Raw genomic sequence first — 14758 nt, 5'->3', positions numbered from 1 at the left:
AAAATTCGAAACACTCTAGTGCACTCTCGATACTAAATCTACACCAGATACTGAAGGCACGGTCCATAGAAACTGTACTGCAGGGCATAAAATCTCACTTTTTAATTGTTTATTGATTTTTTTTTTTTGAGAAAATTGTTTATTTATTTTTGATAATTGCAAAATGAATTTGAAAAATGAAATATGCTTTTAAAATACTTATTTCATATAATTTCCAAAAACAATTTCTTAAAATAAAAATATTTGGACAAATAGGTCCATAGCTCAGTGGTAGAGCATTTGATTGCAGATCAAGAGGTCACTGGTTCGAACCCGGTTGGGTCCTTTATTTTGAATTTAATAATTTTCTAAAAAAATCATTTGGTTGTTATCAGTATTGTTCCTCCGTGAGAACAACATAAAACTTTTCGTGAAATGAAAATGTTAATTTTAAGCAACAAGTTTTATTTCTTTTTTCAATTTTTTTTTATAAAAATCCTTATATCATTTCATTGCAAAAGAAAAGTACATGTACAACATGGAAATAGTAAAGAATAAACCAAATATAAATACAGACTACACCTAATACAAAATCCACAAAGGTAAGAACAAAACTACAAAAAAGAAGTCGTTAAAGGTACAAATAACAGATGAAAAATATACTTCTCGTAACTCCAAATTCGTAGAGAAGCAACTGAAATCCAATCTTCATCATTTTAACCCTTCCGAACTTTTGAATTTGGATGATTTCTTTTGCAACCAGGTAGATCTAGTGATATACAGATAAAATCTAGCTTTCTGCTCTTGCTAAATGAGAAAAGATTACAAATAAAAATATTAAAAATAATTGATGTAGTTCAAGTGAATTAGGATATCCGGTAAAATATATGAAATCCAACTAGAACAAACTTAACTAACAAACAAAATAGGAAAATAGAATGGTGGAATGTGCAACTCGATCTAAAAAAAGCCTCTGATTTCACCAAACTTCATTATGGATCTTAAGCTTGGGAAGAAGAAGAGTTAATCTGATTCTCTGATGCGTAAAAGCGATGAAGAAACATCGATCGATAGTTAAGAGGATATTAACTGGAGAAGATCGAGGATAACAAAAAAAAAAGGCACATGAAGACCTTTGAAAGTAAAAAAAAAAAACAAGGGTTAAGATGCAAAAATACCCCTAACGTTTTAGGTCAGGAGAAATTTTACCCCTAACGTCTAAAATGGTGCAATTTTACCCCTAACGTTTGTAACCAAGAGCAATTTTACCCCTAACGTTGATAATTTGGGTCAATTTGATAATAATTCATCAAACTGTCTTCTCAGCCATGAATCTTGTCATCTACACTTTACACGTCTGTCAGTAACAAATCACAAACATATATTGGGATGTGAAAAAAATAAAAAAAATACTGCCTTTTGTACGAATTAGACAAAAGAAATTCAAAAAATCCACCGAATTTATAAATATTAATCTCCAATTCTATTATTAAATTACAAAAAAACATGAAATCCTTTTTTTAAGAATGAATTGATATGCAATTGGTGCAAAATAAAGAAAAAAAATGTATGTGTTTTATAATAATGTCTGAAATTGATCCAAATTATCAACGTTAGGGGTAAAATTGCTCTTGGTTACAAACATTAGGGGTAAAATTGAATCATTTTAGACGTTAAGGGTAAAATTGCTCATGACCCAAAACGTTAGGGGTATTTTTGCACCTTAACCCAAAAAACAAAGAGAAAGTAGTCTTTCTCTCGCTAAAAAATTTCAAAGTTGATAATTTCATTTAAAAATTAAAAATATTGATTTTTCATTTGCCCAATGTAAAATTACAATTTCATTATTTGAATTTATTTTGTATAGTTTTTCATTTTCTCCGGTATTTTTCGTAGGCGGTAGAGTAAAACAACCTAGTGAGAGAGTTATAGATGAAATTAGGGATCACGATGAAAATGCATATATTATTATTTTATTAATAATTTTAATTATATTAGGGATAAAGTACCAAAATAAGCTTAATGCTTTTGGAGAAATACCAATTTAGGTTCAACGTTGAAAATAGCACCAATATAAGCTACGTTTACAACATAATATCAATTTAGGCTTAACATTTACAATATAGCATCGATTTAGGCCTCACGTACAAAATAGCACCAATATGAGCTTAACGTTTACAAAATAATACGAATTTAAACTTAACGTTTTACAAAATATATACAATTTAAGCTAAACGTCATAATTAAATTAATCATATTATATTCTTTCCCTATTAACTTTATATGTTATCTTTTTATTTAGTTCTATATTCTTATTTATTATAATACAATTAATTAGTTTTCTTGTCCATTAAAACCTTATATTTGTTTTTCATCAACCATTCCATGACTCCTAAATTCCATGGCTCGTGTAACATATGCAAACTAAAAGTAATCGAATATCCACAATATTTTGAACACTACTATGTTCAAAATATTGTGGATATTCGATTACTTTTAGTTTGCATATGTTACATGAGCCATGGAATTTAGTAGTCATGGAATCATTTAGTTTAAATTGATTGTATTATAGTTAATTGTTTTAAGGTGTTAATTTAATTGTGACGTTTAGCTTAAATTGAATATATTTTTGTAAACGTTAAGCCTATATTGGTGCTATTTTGTACGTGAGGCCTAAATTGATGCTATATTGTAAACATTAAGCCTAAATTGATATTATGTTGTAAACGTTAAACATATATTAGTGCTATTTTAAACGTTAAGCCTAAATTAGTACTTCCCCAAAAACCTTAAGCCTATTTTGGTACCTTATCCCATTATATTATATTTACAATTTTTGGTTATTTTGTTATAATGAGTGAAAGAGGAATATTTTTTTTTATTGAGTCTTAATACACCTGTTATTCTCTATACTTGGCCTTATATTTCAACAATCCTCTAACTTGGTCAAAGTTTCAAATGATCTCTTATAGAATCTTCTTTTTTGAAACAATCTCTTATAATTATTATCTAATTGCATCTAATCACCTTATATTTTTGTCCAATTGCAGTCCATCACATAATATTCTTGTCCTATTGCATTTAATAACCCCATATTTTTTAGTTCTTTGATCAACGAATATGTTTTGAGTAGATTTTCTCGTGGCGGTTTAGTGTTCAAATGGATGCCAGAGAATGATCACCAAAATAATCCGAAAGGTCAAGCAAAGTCTAGATCGACGACTATCATTCACTCATTAAAGTGACTACTGACGCAGTTGGTTATGAATAGAGAAAACATGAAAAATAATTTTAGGAATTTACAGATTGAGAAGAAGTCAGAGCAGACTCGCAAATGAGAAGTTGGAAATTTGAAGATAGAAATTAAAGAATGAACATTACATGTATATATGTTTACAATTATAAGAGATGCATACTAAAATCAATAAGATAGAAATGAGAACTCATTTGAATGCTTGACAATAATTTTTTTGTCAGGTTAGAAAGATATATCAACATATTTCAAAGAGAGAGAAATTGAAGATAGTGAAACAAAATTGAAGAGAAAGTATGTGAATGAAAAAAGAAAGATAGTTGGGTTTTAGAATTGATTAAAGGATAATGTTGTCTTTTATGGTAGTTAGTGTATGATGGGTCTCATTATTTGTGTAAAAATTATCAAAATCGCGTTGATCGGTCACTTACCGATCAAATGTACTTAATTGTACGGTTATCCTTACTTCATGTATATATTTAGGACAAAATGAAATATAGGTATCAAACTGTGAAATTAGACAAAGTTCAGGTACCTTTGGTGTAATTTACCCGTTACAAAGAGGTCGGTTAAATGACGTCGAGGTCATAGTGTTATGTGCTAATCTTGAAGATACCAGATTGGATCAAATATACTAGAAAAAAGATCCAAATTGCAACAAGTTTTTGGCTTGTTTTGACCGAAATGGACTAGTCTAAGAGAAAGAAATAAAGAAAGTTCTAGAGAGAGAAATTTTTAGAGAGTAGTTTATTCCGATCGAAGGCGCTAGTTGTCTAAAATCAGTGAAATTTCATTGAAAATCCAAAGCACTCTAGTGCAATCTCGATACTAAATCTACACGAGATACTGAAAGCACGCTTCAAAGGAACCGGACTAGAGGGCATAAAATCCCTCACTTTTTAATTCTTTATTTATTTTCTGAGAAAAAGCTTTATTAATTTTTTCATAATTGCAGAATGAATTTGAAATATAAAACATGCTTTTAAAGTATTTATTTTATATAAATGTATAATTTCCAAAAAGAATTTCTTTAAAATAAAAGCATTTAGGTAAATGGGTCCATAGCTCAGTGGTAGAGCATTTGACTGCAGATCAAGAGGTCACTGGTTTGAACCCAATTGGACCCTTTAAGTTTAAAATGTTAATTTTAAACCAAAATTTTTATTTCTTTTCTCAAGTTCTTTTTATAAAAATGCTTATATCATTTAATTGCATAAGAAAAGGATAAGTACAACATAAAAATAGTAAAAAATAAATCTCACGTAAATACAGGTTACACCTAATACAAGATCCACAAAGGCAAGAACAAAACTACAAAAAAAAAGTCACTAAAGGTACAAACAACAGAGGAAACATATACTTCTCGTAACTCCAAATTCTTAGAGAAGGAACTGAAATCAAATCTTCATCATTTTAACCCTTCTAAAATTTTGAATCTAAAGCATTTTTTTTTGCAACCACATAGATCTAACGATCTACGGATAGAATCTAGCTTTCCGCTCTTGCTAAATCGAAAAAGATTACAAATAAAAATATTAAAAACAATCGATGCAGTTCAAATGGATTAGAATATCCGGTAAAATATATGAAATGCAACTAAAACAAACTTAACAAAATAGTAAAACCGAATGGTGGGAGGAGCAACTCGATCTACAAAATGTATTTGATTTCACTGAACTTTATTGTGGATCTTAAACTTGGGAAGAAGAAGATCAAATTTGATTCTCTGATGCGTAAAATTCATGAAGAAATGGCGGCCGATAATCAAGAGGATATTGACTGGGGAAGATTGAGGATAACAAAAAAAAGGGAGGTGGATGAAGACGTTTGAAAGTAAAAAAAAATAACCCCAAAGAGAATGCAGTCTTTCTATCACTAAAAGTTCTTAGAGTTTATAATTTCATTTAAAACTTAAAAAAGTTCGTTTTTCATTTTCCCAATGTAAAATTACAATTTCATTATTTGAATTTATTTTGTACATTTTTGCATTTTCTCCAGTATTTTTCAGAGGCAGTAGAGTAAAACAATCTAGTGAGAGAGTTATAGAAGAAATTAGGGACCACGATGAAAATGCATGTATTATTATTTTATTAAAGTTTTAAATTATATTATATTTACAATTTTTAATTTTGGTTATTTTGTTATAATCAGTGAAGGAGGAAATATTTTTTTATCGACGCTTAATACTCACGTTGTTCTCTATACTTAACCCTTATACTTCAACTGTCTTCTAACTTGGTCAAAGTTTCAAATGATCTCTTATTATTACCTTTTTTTAAACAATCTCTTATTATTATCTAATTGCATCCAATAACCTTATATTTTTATCCAATTGCAGCCAATAACATAATATTCTTGTCCTATTACATTCAATAACCCCATATTTTTCAGTTCTTCGACCAAGGAAGATGTTTTAAATAGATTTTCTCATGGCAGTTCAGCGTTAATATGGATGATAGAGAATTCCATATATTGATCTTGATTCTAATGTAAGTATTTGAGTACCGAATCGATGGATCTAAGGCATGCAAAGGTGAAGAAGCAGACAATGAAGAACCAGGTGATCATCAAAATAATCGAGAAGGTCAAGCAGAGTCTAGATCGATGACCATCATTCACCCAATAAAGTGACCACCGACGCAGTTGGTTATGAATACATTAAACATGAAAAATAATTTTAGGAATTTACGGATTAAGAAGAAGTCAGAGCAGCCTGGAAAATGAGAAGTTGTAAATTTGAAGATAAAAATTAAAGAATGAACATTACATGTGTATATGTTTACAACTATCGGAGATGCATACTAAAATTAATGAGATAGAAATGAGAACCCATTTGAATGCTTGACAATAATTTTTTTTTTCAGGTTAGAAAGATAGAAACACATTTCGAAGAGAGAGAAACAAAATTGAAGAGAAAGTATGTGAATGAAAAGAAGAAAGATAGTTGGGTTTTAGAATTGATTAAAGGGTAATGTAGTCTTCTTATGGTAGTTAGTGTATGGTGGGTCCCATTATTTGTGTAAAAATTATCAAAATCGCATTGATGGGTCACTTATCGATCAAATGTACTTAATTGTTCGGTTATCCTTGAGGTATATTTTTAGGATAAAATGAAATGCATGTACCAAAGTGTGAAATGGGACAAAGTTCAAGTACTTTTGGTGTAATTTACCCCTAACAAAGAGGTTGGTTAAACGACATCGATGTCATAGAGCTACGTGCTAATCTTGAAGATACTAGATTGGATCAAATATCCTGAAAAAAAGATCCAAAATTGCAACAAAGTTGTTGCTTTGTTTTGACCGAACTGGACTAGTCTGGTAAAAAAGAAAGAAAGGAGAGAAAGTAATAAAGAAAGTTCTGAGAGAGAAATTTTTAGAAAGAGGAGGTTCTAGGGAGAGAAAATATCTAAAAATTCTTAGAGGGTAGTTTATTCCGATCTAAGGCGCCAGATGTCTAAAATCAGTAAAATTCCATCGAAAATCCGAAGCACTCTAGTGCACTCTCGATACTAAATCTACACGAGATACTGAAGGCACGCTCCAAAGGAACCGTACTAGAGGGCATAAAATCCCTCACTTTTTAATTCTTTATTTATTTATTTTTTGAGAAAAAGCTTTATTTATTTTTCATAATTGCAGATGAATTTGAAATACAAAATATGCTTTTAAAATATTTATTTCATATAAATGTATATAATTTCCAAGAAGAATTTCTAAAAATAAAACCATTTAGACAAATGGGTCCATAGCTCAGTGGTAGAGCATTTGACTGCAGATCAAGAGGTCACTGGTTCGAACCCGGTTGGGCCCTTTAATTTTGATTTTAATGAAACCATTTGCTTGTTATTAGTATTGGTCCTCCATTAGTTGAAAATGTTAATTTTTATTTCTTTTCTCAATCTTTTTTATAAAATTTCTTATATCATTTCATTGTATAAGAAAAGTACAACTACATGAAAATAGCAAAGAATAAATCTCACATATGTATAGACTACACCTGATACAAGATGCACAAATGTAAGAACAAAACTACAAACAAAAAAAATCATTAAAGGTACAAACAACAGAGGAAACATATACTTCTCGTAACTCTAAATTCTTAGAAAAGCAACCGAAATTCAATCTTCATCATTTTAACCCTTCAATTTTTTTTTTTGGATTTGAATCGTTTCTTTTGCAACCACGTAAATCTAGTGATCTACAGATAGAATCTAGCTTTCCGCTCTTGCTAAATAAAAAAAAGATTACAAATAAAAATATTAAAAACAATAGATGCAGTTCAAATGGATTAGGATATCCGGTAAAATATATGAAATCCAACTAGAACAAACAAACAAAATAGGAAAACAGAATGGTTGGAGGAGCAACCCGGTCTACAAAATGCATCTAATTTTATCGAACTTTATTGTGGATCTAAAACTTGGAAAGAAGAAGAGCAGATCTGATTCTCTAATGCGTAAAAATGATGAAGAAACGGCGACCGATAATTAAGAGAATATTGACTGAAGAAGATTGAGGATAACAAAAAAAAAAGGAGGCAGATGAAGACCTTTGAAAGTCAGAAAAATAACCCCAATGTAAAATTACAATTTCATTATTTGAATTTATTTTGTACAGTTTTTCATTTTCTCCAGTATTTTTCAGAGGTTGTAGAGTAAAACAATCTAGTGAGAGAGTTAGAAGAAATCAGGGATCACGATGAAAATGCATGTATTATTATTTTATTAAAATTTTAAATTATATTATACTTACAATTTTTATTTTTTATTTTTGGTTATTTTGTTATAATGAGTGAAAGAGAAATATTTTTTTTATCGATGCTTAATATTCTCGTTGTTCTCTATGCTTGGCCTTATACTTCAACTGTCTTCTAACTTGGTCAAAGTTTCAAATAATCTCTTATTATTATCTAATTACATCTAATAACCTCATATTTTTGTCCAATTGCAGTCGATAACATAATATTCTTGTTCTATTACATTCAATAACCCAATATTTTTTAGTTCTTCGATCAACAAAGATGTTTTGAGTAGATTTTCTCATGGCAGTTCAACATTGATATGGATGCTAGAGAATTCCATATATTGATCTTGATTCTGATGTAAGTATTTGCTTACTGAATCGGTGGATCTAAGGCATGTAAAGGTGAAGAAGAAGATAATGAAGAAGCAGGTGATCATCAAAATAATCGAGAAGGTCAAGCAGAGTAGTTGTAAATTTGAAGATAGAAATTAAAGAATGAACATTACATGTGAATGTATTTACAATTATCAGAGATGCATGCTAAAATAAATGGGATAGAAATTAGAACCCATTTGAATGCTTGACAATAATTTTTTTGCCAGCATAGAAATATAGAAACATATTTCGAAGAGAGAGAAATTGAAGATAGAGAAACAAAATTAAAGAGAGAGTATGTGAATGAAAAGGAGAAAGATAGTTGGGTTTTAGAATTGATTAAAGGGTAACGTAGTCTTTTTATGGTAGTTAATGTATGGTGGGTCCTAATATTTGTGTAAAAATTATCAAAATCGTGTTGATTGGTCACTTACCGATCAAATGTACTTAATTGTCCGATTATCCATACTTGGGGTATATTTTTAGGATAAAATGAAATACATGTATCAAAGTATGAAATGGAGCACAGTTCAAGTACCTTTGGTGTAATTTACCCCTAACAAAGAGGTTGGTTAAACGACATCTAGGTCATAGAGCTACGTGCTACTCTTGAAGATACCATATGAGATCAATTATCCTAGAAAAAGGATCCAACTTGCAACAAGTTGTTACCTTTTTTGACCGAACTGGACTAGTTTGGTGAAAAAAAAAAGAGAAAGTTCTTGAGAGAGAAATTTTTAGAAAGAGAAGGTTCTAGGAAGAGAAAACTTCTAAAAATTCTTAGAAGGTATTTTATTCCGATGTAAGGTGCCAGATGTCCAAAATCTGTGAAATTTCATTGAAAATTCGAAGCACTCTAATGCACTATCGATACTAAATCTAAATGTGATACTAAAGACAGGCTCAAAAAGAACCGTACTGGAGGGCATAAAATCTCACTTTTTAATTCTTTATTTATTTAGTTTTTGAGAAAATTGTTATTTTTCATAATTGCAGAATGAATTTGAAATATAAAATATGCTTTAAAAATATTTATTTCATATAAATGTATATAATTTCCAAAAACAATTTCTTAAAATAAAAGCAATTAGACAAATGGGTTCACAGCTCATTGGTCATTTAACTACATATTAAGACTACATATTAAGAGTTCATCGGTTCGAACTTGGTTGGGCATTTTAAGTTTGAATTTAAGAAATTTCCTTTAAAAAAACTATTCAGTTGTTATTAGTCTTGGTCCTCCATAAGATGAAAATGTTAATTTTAACCAAAAATTTTATTTCTTCTAACAATCTTTTTTTTTTATATATAAATGCTTATATCATTTCATTGCATAAGAAAAGTACAATATAACATGAAAATAGTAAAGAATAAACCTCACATAAGTACATGAAACGCCTAATACAAGATCCACAAAGATAAGAACCAAACTACAAATAACAAAATAAAAAGTCATTAAAGGTACAAATAACAGATGAAACATATACTTCTCGTAATTCTAAATTCATAGAGAAGCAACTGAAATCCAATCTCCATCATTTTAACCCTTTTAAATTTTTGGATCTGAATCATTTCTTTTGCAACGCGATAATTTTGAAGATACCAAATTGGATCAAACATCTTAGAAAAAGATTCAAATTGCAACAAGTCGTTGCCTTTTTTTTTTTTTGACCGAACTCGATTAGTTTGGTCAAAAGAAAAAAAGAAAGAGAAAAAGAAAGGAGATAAAGAAATAAAGAAAGTTCTTAAGTTTTAGAAAGTGAAGCTTCTAGAGAGATAAAATTTCTAAAAATTCTTAGAGGTATTTTATTCCGATAAAAGGCGGCAGACGTTGAAAATCTTTGAAATTTCATTGAAAATTCGAAGCACTATAGTGCACTCTCAATACGAAATCTACACCAGATACTGAAGGCACGCTCTAAAAGAACTGTACTGGAGGGCATAAAATCCCTCACTTTTTATTTTATTTATTGAATTATTGTTTTTTAGAAAATTGTTTATTTATTTTTCATAATTGCAGATATGCTTTTAAAATATTTATTTCATATAAATGTATATAATTTCCAAAAAGAATTTCTTAAAATAAAAGCATTTAGACAAATGGGTTCATAGCTCAGTAGTAGAGAATTTGACTGCAGATCAAGAGGTCACCGGTTTGAACTCGATTGGACCCTTTAATTTTGAATTTAAGATTTTTTCTATAAAAAAAACCACTTGGTTGTAATCAGTCTTGGCCCTCTATGAGATTAAAATGTTAATTTTAACCAAAATTAATATTCATTTTTTTTTATAGAAATGCTTATATCATTTCATTGCATAAGAAAAGTATAAGTATAACATGAAAATAATAAAGAATAAACCTCACATAAGTACATGCCACACCTAATACAAGATCCACAAAGGTAAGAACAAAACTACAAACAACAAAAAAAGTCATTAAAGATACAAACAACAGATGAAACATATACTTCTCGTAACTCCAAATTTGTAGAGAAGTAACTGAAATCCCATCTTCACCATTTTAACCCTTCCGAACTTTCGGATCTGAATATTTTCTTTTGCAACCACGTAGATCTAGTGATCTACGGATAAAATCTAGCTTTCCCCTCTTGTTAAATCAGAAAAGATTACAAATAAAAATATTAAAAATAATAGATGCAGTTCAAATGGATTGGGACATCCGGTAAAATATATAAAATCCAACTAGAACAAACTTAACAAACAAACAAAATGGTGGGAAGAGCAACTCGATCTGCAAAATGCCTCTGATTTCAACGAACTTCATTGTGGATCTTAAACTTGAGAAGAAGAAGAGCAACTCTGATTCTCTGATGCGTAAAAGAAATGAAGAAATGACAATCGACAATTAAGAGGATATTGACTAGAGAAGATGGAGGATAACAAAAAAAAAAAAGGAGGCGGATGAAGGCCTTTGAAAGAAAAAAAAACTAGAGAGAATGCAGTCTTTCTCTCACTAAAAAATCTTAAAGTTTATAATAATTTCATTTAAAACTTACAAAATTAATTTTCATTTGCCCAATGTAAAATTATTGATATCTTGTTACCTAAACTGACTTATGTGTCAAAGTTGTGATAATGTTCTGACATTATTTATAACCTACAAGACGAGAAGTAGGTCTGACAAGACCAAAGAGCGACGAAACCGCTCCGATGTTTAAGTCAGTTTCTGATTTAGGACCAAATAGTAGGGTAAGAATATGTTTAGAGATAGTAGTTAACGTACTGAACCTTGTGTTAATACCTGTCTTTTTGTAGTATTTATTTAGACTTAGGGTTTGTATCTCTTTAGGAATCCTTATGGAGCTACGATTCTTTATTCCTCAAGGAAGTCAAACTTTGGGAGGAATCCTTTGTCTCATAGGATTCCTGAAGGTTCCCTTGATCTTTTGGAGGTTGAGAAACCTGCTAGCGGTAGCAAGCTTGGGCTGCCATGGTTGCGATTGGGCCGCCAATGTTGGTCTTGGGTTGTTTACTTATTAGGCATGGGTCAAAATGGGGTAGTGCATGACATCATTTTACATGATATCAGATGTCCCCTACCCCTCATTATTGCAACATTCTTTCAGGATTCTTTTGTAGATTTCTTTTGTATAAAGGACCACTTTTGTAGTTTTTTTTGTCTTTTGTGAACCGTCGTTCTGAAGTCCTCTTGGGGTCGCTCTCTCCAAGTTCTTATTTGTCAACGTGTCAATAATGAGAGGGATCTTGAAATCAGCATTTTGGCGGCTGTATTGTGAGATCATTTGTTTTATCTGTCCCTATTATTTCTTTTAAAACTCTTTTCTTTTTGCTCCCAGTCTCTCCTATTCTTTTGTCTCGCCTTCTTCTTTTTGAGAGTTTGTCAAGATTTTGGCAAAGTAAGTTCATCTTTCCTTCATTTTCTATCTTTTTCCATTTCCAATAGTTCGAGCAAGGCCTTCTCACTATAAGGGTAAGAACCTCAACACGAAAGGAAAACTTCGAGGTGATGAATATAGAGAGGTTCAAGAGCCTAAAAACATTTGAAGAATTTTGAACAACCTTCCATATTTGATGAGTTTACTTTGGCTACTCTAGTGTCCAACTATCCTAAGTTCGCTCATCTTGAGGTCAGAGTTCCTTCCATTGGCCAGATGATAACTGAAGCATCAGAGCATCTCCAATAGAGGGTGCCAAAAGAGTGCCAAAACTTGACACATAATTTCAAAATATAATATTTTATTGTCTCTTTCATCCACATCACTTTTGGCAACCTTTATTTAAAAAATGCTCCAATAGAGGTTGCTTGAAAAGTTGCCATTATAATCCTAGAAATTATTATTTTATTAAAAATATTAAAATAAAAAGCTACAGATTTTATTATTTCTAGGAGAGGGACCACCTATTTCATATTAAAAAATAATAAATAAGGTTGCCAAGAGGTTGCCAAAAATTGGCAACTTTCCTTGGCACCCACAATCACTCCAAAAGTTGCCAAAGCTGATGCCACATCAGTTGGCACTCTTTTGGGCACCCTCTATTGGAGATGCTCTCAGAGGGCTACCTAGGTTTCTATGAAATTTTTCTTCAAAACCGGGTGCAACTTCCCTCTTTTGACAGCATTCTGAATCTATTAGGGGAGCTTAGGATATTTCTGGCTCAATTGTCTTTAAACGGATGGTTGGACTTGGATCTTTTATGTTTGGCTAAGGCTTGTGAGGACCTAGAGTTCATGTTGACTGGGTTCTTTTTCGGCATATCTAGAGGGTAAATTACACCTATGGCCACTGAACTTTATCATTTTCACATTATGGACACTGAACTTCATTTTTTCCCGGTATGACCACTGAACTTTACACTTTTTAACACCGGTGGCCACTTAACGTCTCAAAACGACCGTTGACGGCTAAAAATAAAAAATTCAAAGCGTTAATGATATTTTAAGGAACTTTAATTATTGAAAATTTTCGTTTTGAGGTCATTTGGGTGTTGTTTGGTTAGGAGAGAGAAATTGAATTTTTAGAGAGAGAAAGCTCCAAAAAATGTGATTTTCGAAAATAAAAAATGTGGTTTCATGGTAAATATCGTTCCGAACAACTTTAGTTCTTGAATATTTTCATTTTGAGGTCGTTAACGATCATTTTGAGAAATTAGTTAAAATTGAGTGACCACCGATATTAAAAAGTATGAAGTTCAGTTACCATACTGGGAAGAAATGAAGTTCAATGGTCATAATGTGAAAATGGATAAAGTTTAGTAGCCATGAGTGTAATTTACCCCATATCTAGACTTCTCACCGGTGAAAGATTGATGATGCCTTGCACATCTCCAAGCTTCCCACCAATCTTCCCTCATTTTTAAATGACAAGCCTTCCAATAATAAGAATTTTAAACCCCGTTGGTCCTAGATTTGTCTCTCTAAGGATGAGAGTGGAAAAATATTTGGGGGTTCTCTTTACCCTCTTGACTTTCCTTTCTGCACCTCATGGAACTCGGCCGCCATGGCAAAAGATGCCTTTCGAGACCCAGTTCCTCTCTTAAAGGATGAAAAGATCATGTTTGATGTTTTGACCAACCTACACCTTAGCTTCTTACATGAGCAACTCGTGAATCACTTGACCGAGGATCAGTGGCGAATCCAGGAATTGAGGGAGCGGGGGCAAAATTCTACTTAAAAAAATTTTAGACAAAAAATGTAAAATTGTTCAAATTTTTATGGTAAAATTGTTCAATTTTTGGTGATGAAAAATGCAGAATCGTTCAATTGTCATGCATTATTTTCATGTTTTTTTTTGATAAAAAACGTAAATTATAACGTTTCCGACTCGTAAGCATCCATTTCCGGGATTCTCGGGTTGTTACGCATCAAATATCCATTACACTTTTGGGTCAGGTGCAATTTTACCCCTAACATCTAAAATGGTGCAATTTTATCCCTAATGTTTGTAGTCAAGAGCAATTTTATCCCTAACGTTGATAAATTGGATCAATTTCAGACACTATTATAAAATACAGTCATTTTTTTTTTATTTTGCACCAATTGCATATCAATTTTGTAATTTTGCATCAATTTTACCTCTAACGTTGATAAATTGGATCAATTTCAGACACTATTATTTATGACCGAGAAGACAGCTTGATGAATTATTTCTCAAATTGACCCGATTTATCAACGTTAGGGGTAAAATTGCTCTTGACTTCCAATATTAGGGATAAAATTGCTCATGATCCAAAATATTAGAGGTATTTTTGCACTTAAACACTTATTTTTGGATTTTAAAAAAAAAAATTAATGGGATGAAGGGGGCAAATGCCCCCTTTGACCCCCTACATCTGCACCTGCTCCTACTTATAATGGTATTTTTACAGGTTTAATGAATATTTCCTTATTTGAACTTTTTTTCCCCCATTCGTGCAGGCTCCAACA

General features: G+C 31.0%; 3 non-coding genes across 3 annotated transcripts; all 3 read left to right on the top strand.

Annotated features, from left to right (window-relative positions):
- The first annotated feature begins 253 nt into the window (after positions 1 to 253).
- Positions 254 to 325, top strand: TRNAC-GCA (transfer RNA cysteine (anticodon GCA)). Its single transcript has one exon. It is a non-coding gene; the product is annotated as a tRNA-Cys (tRNA).
- Positions 326 to 4287: 3962 nt separating this feature from the next.
- On the top strand, positions 4288 to 4359 carry TRNAC-GCA (transfer RNA cysteine (anticodon GCA)). The gene has a single exon. It is a non-coding gene; the product is annotated as a tRNA-Cys (tRNA).
- Positions 4360 to 6973: 2614 nt separating this feature from the next.
- On the top strand, positions 6974 to 7045 carry TRNAC-GCA (transfer RNA cysteine (anticodon GCA)). The gene has a single exon. It is a non-coding gene; the product is annotated as a tRNA-Cys (tRNA).
- The last annotated feature ends 7713 nt before the right edge of the window (positions 7046 to 14758 follow it).

The sequence above is a fragment of the Euphorbia lathyris genome, chromosome 10 (genome assembly GCF_963576675.1).
Source record: "Euphorbia lathyris chromosome 10, ddEupLath1.1, whole genome shotgun sequence".
NCBI classification, from domain to species: domain Eukaryota; kingdom Viridiplantae; phylum Streptophyta; class Magnoliopsida; order Malpighiales; family Euphorbiaceae; genus Euphorbia; species Euphorbia lathyris.
This window is presented reverse-complemented; position numbering and strand designations above follow the sequence as displayed.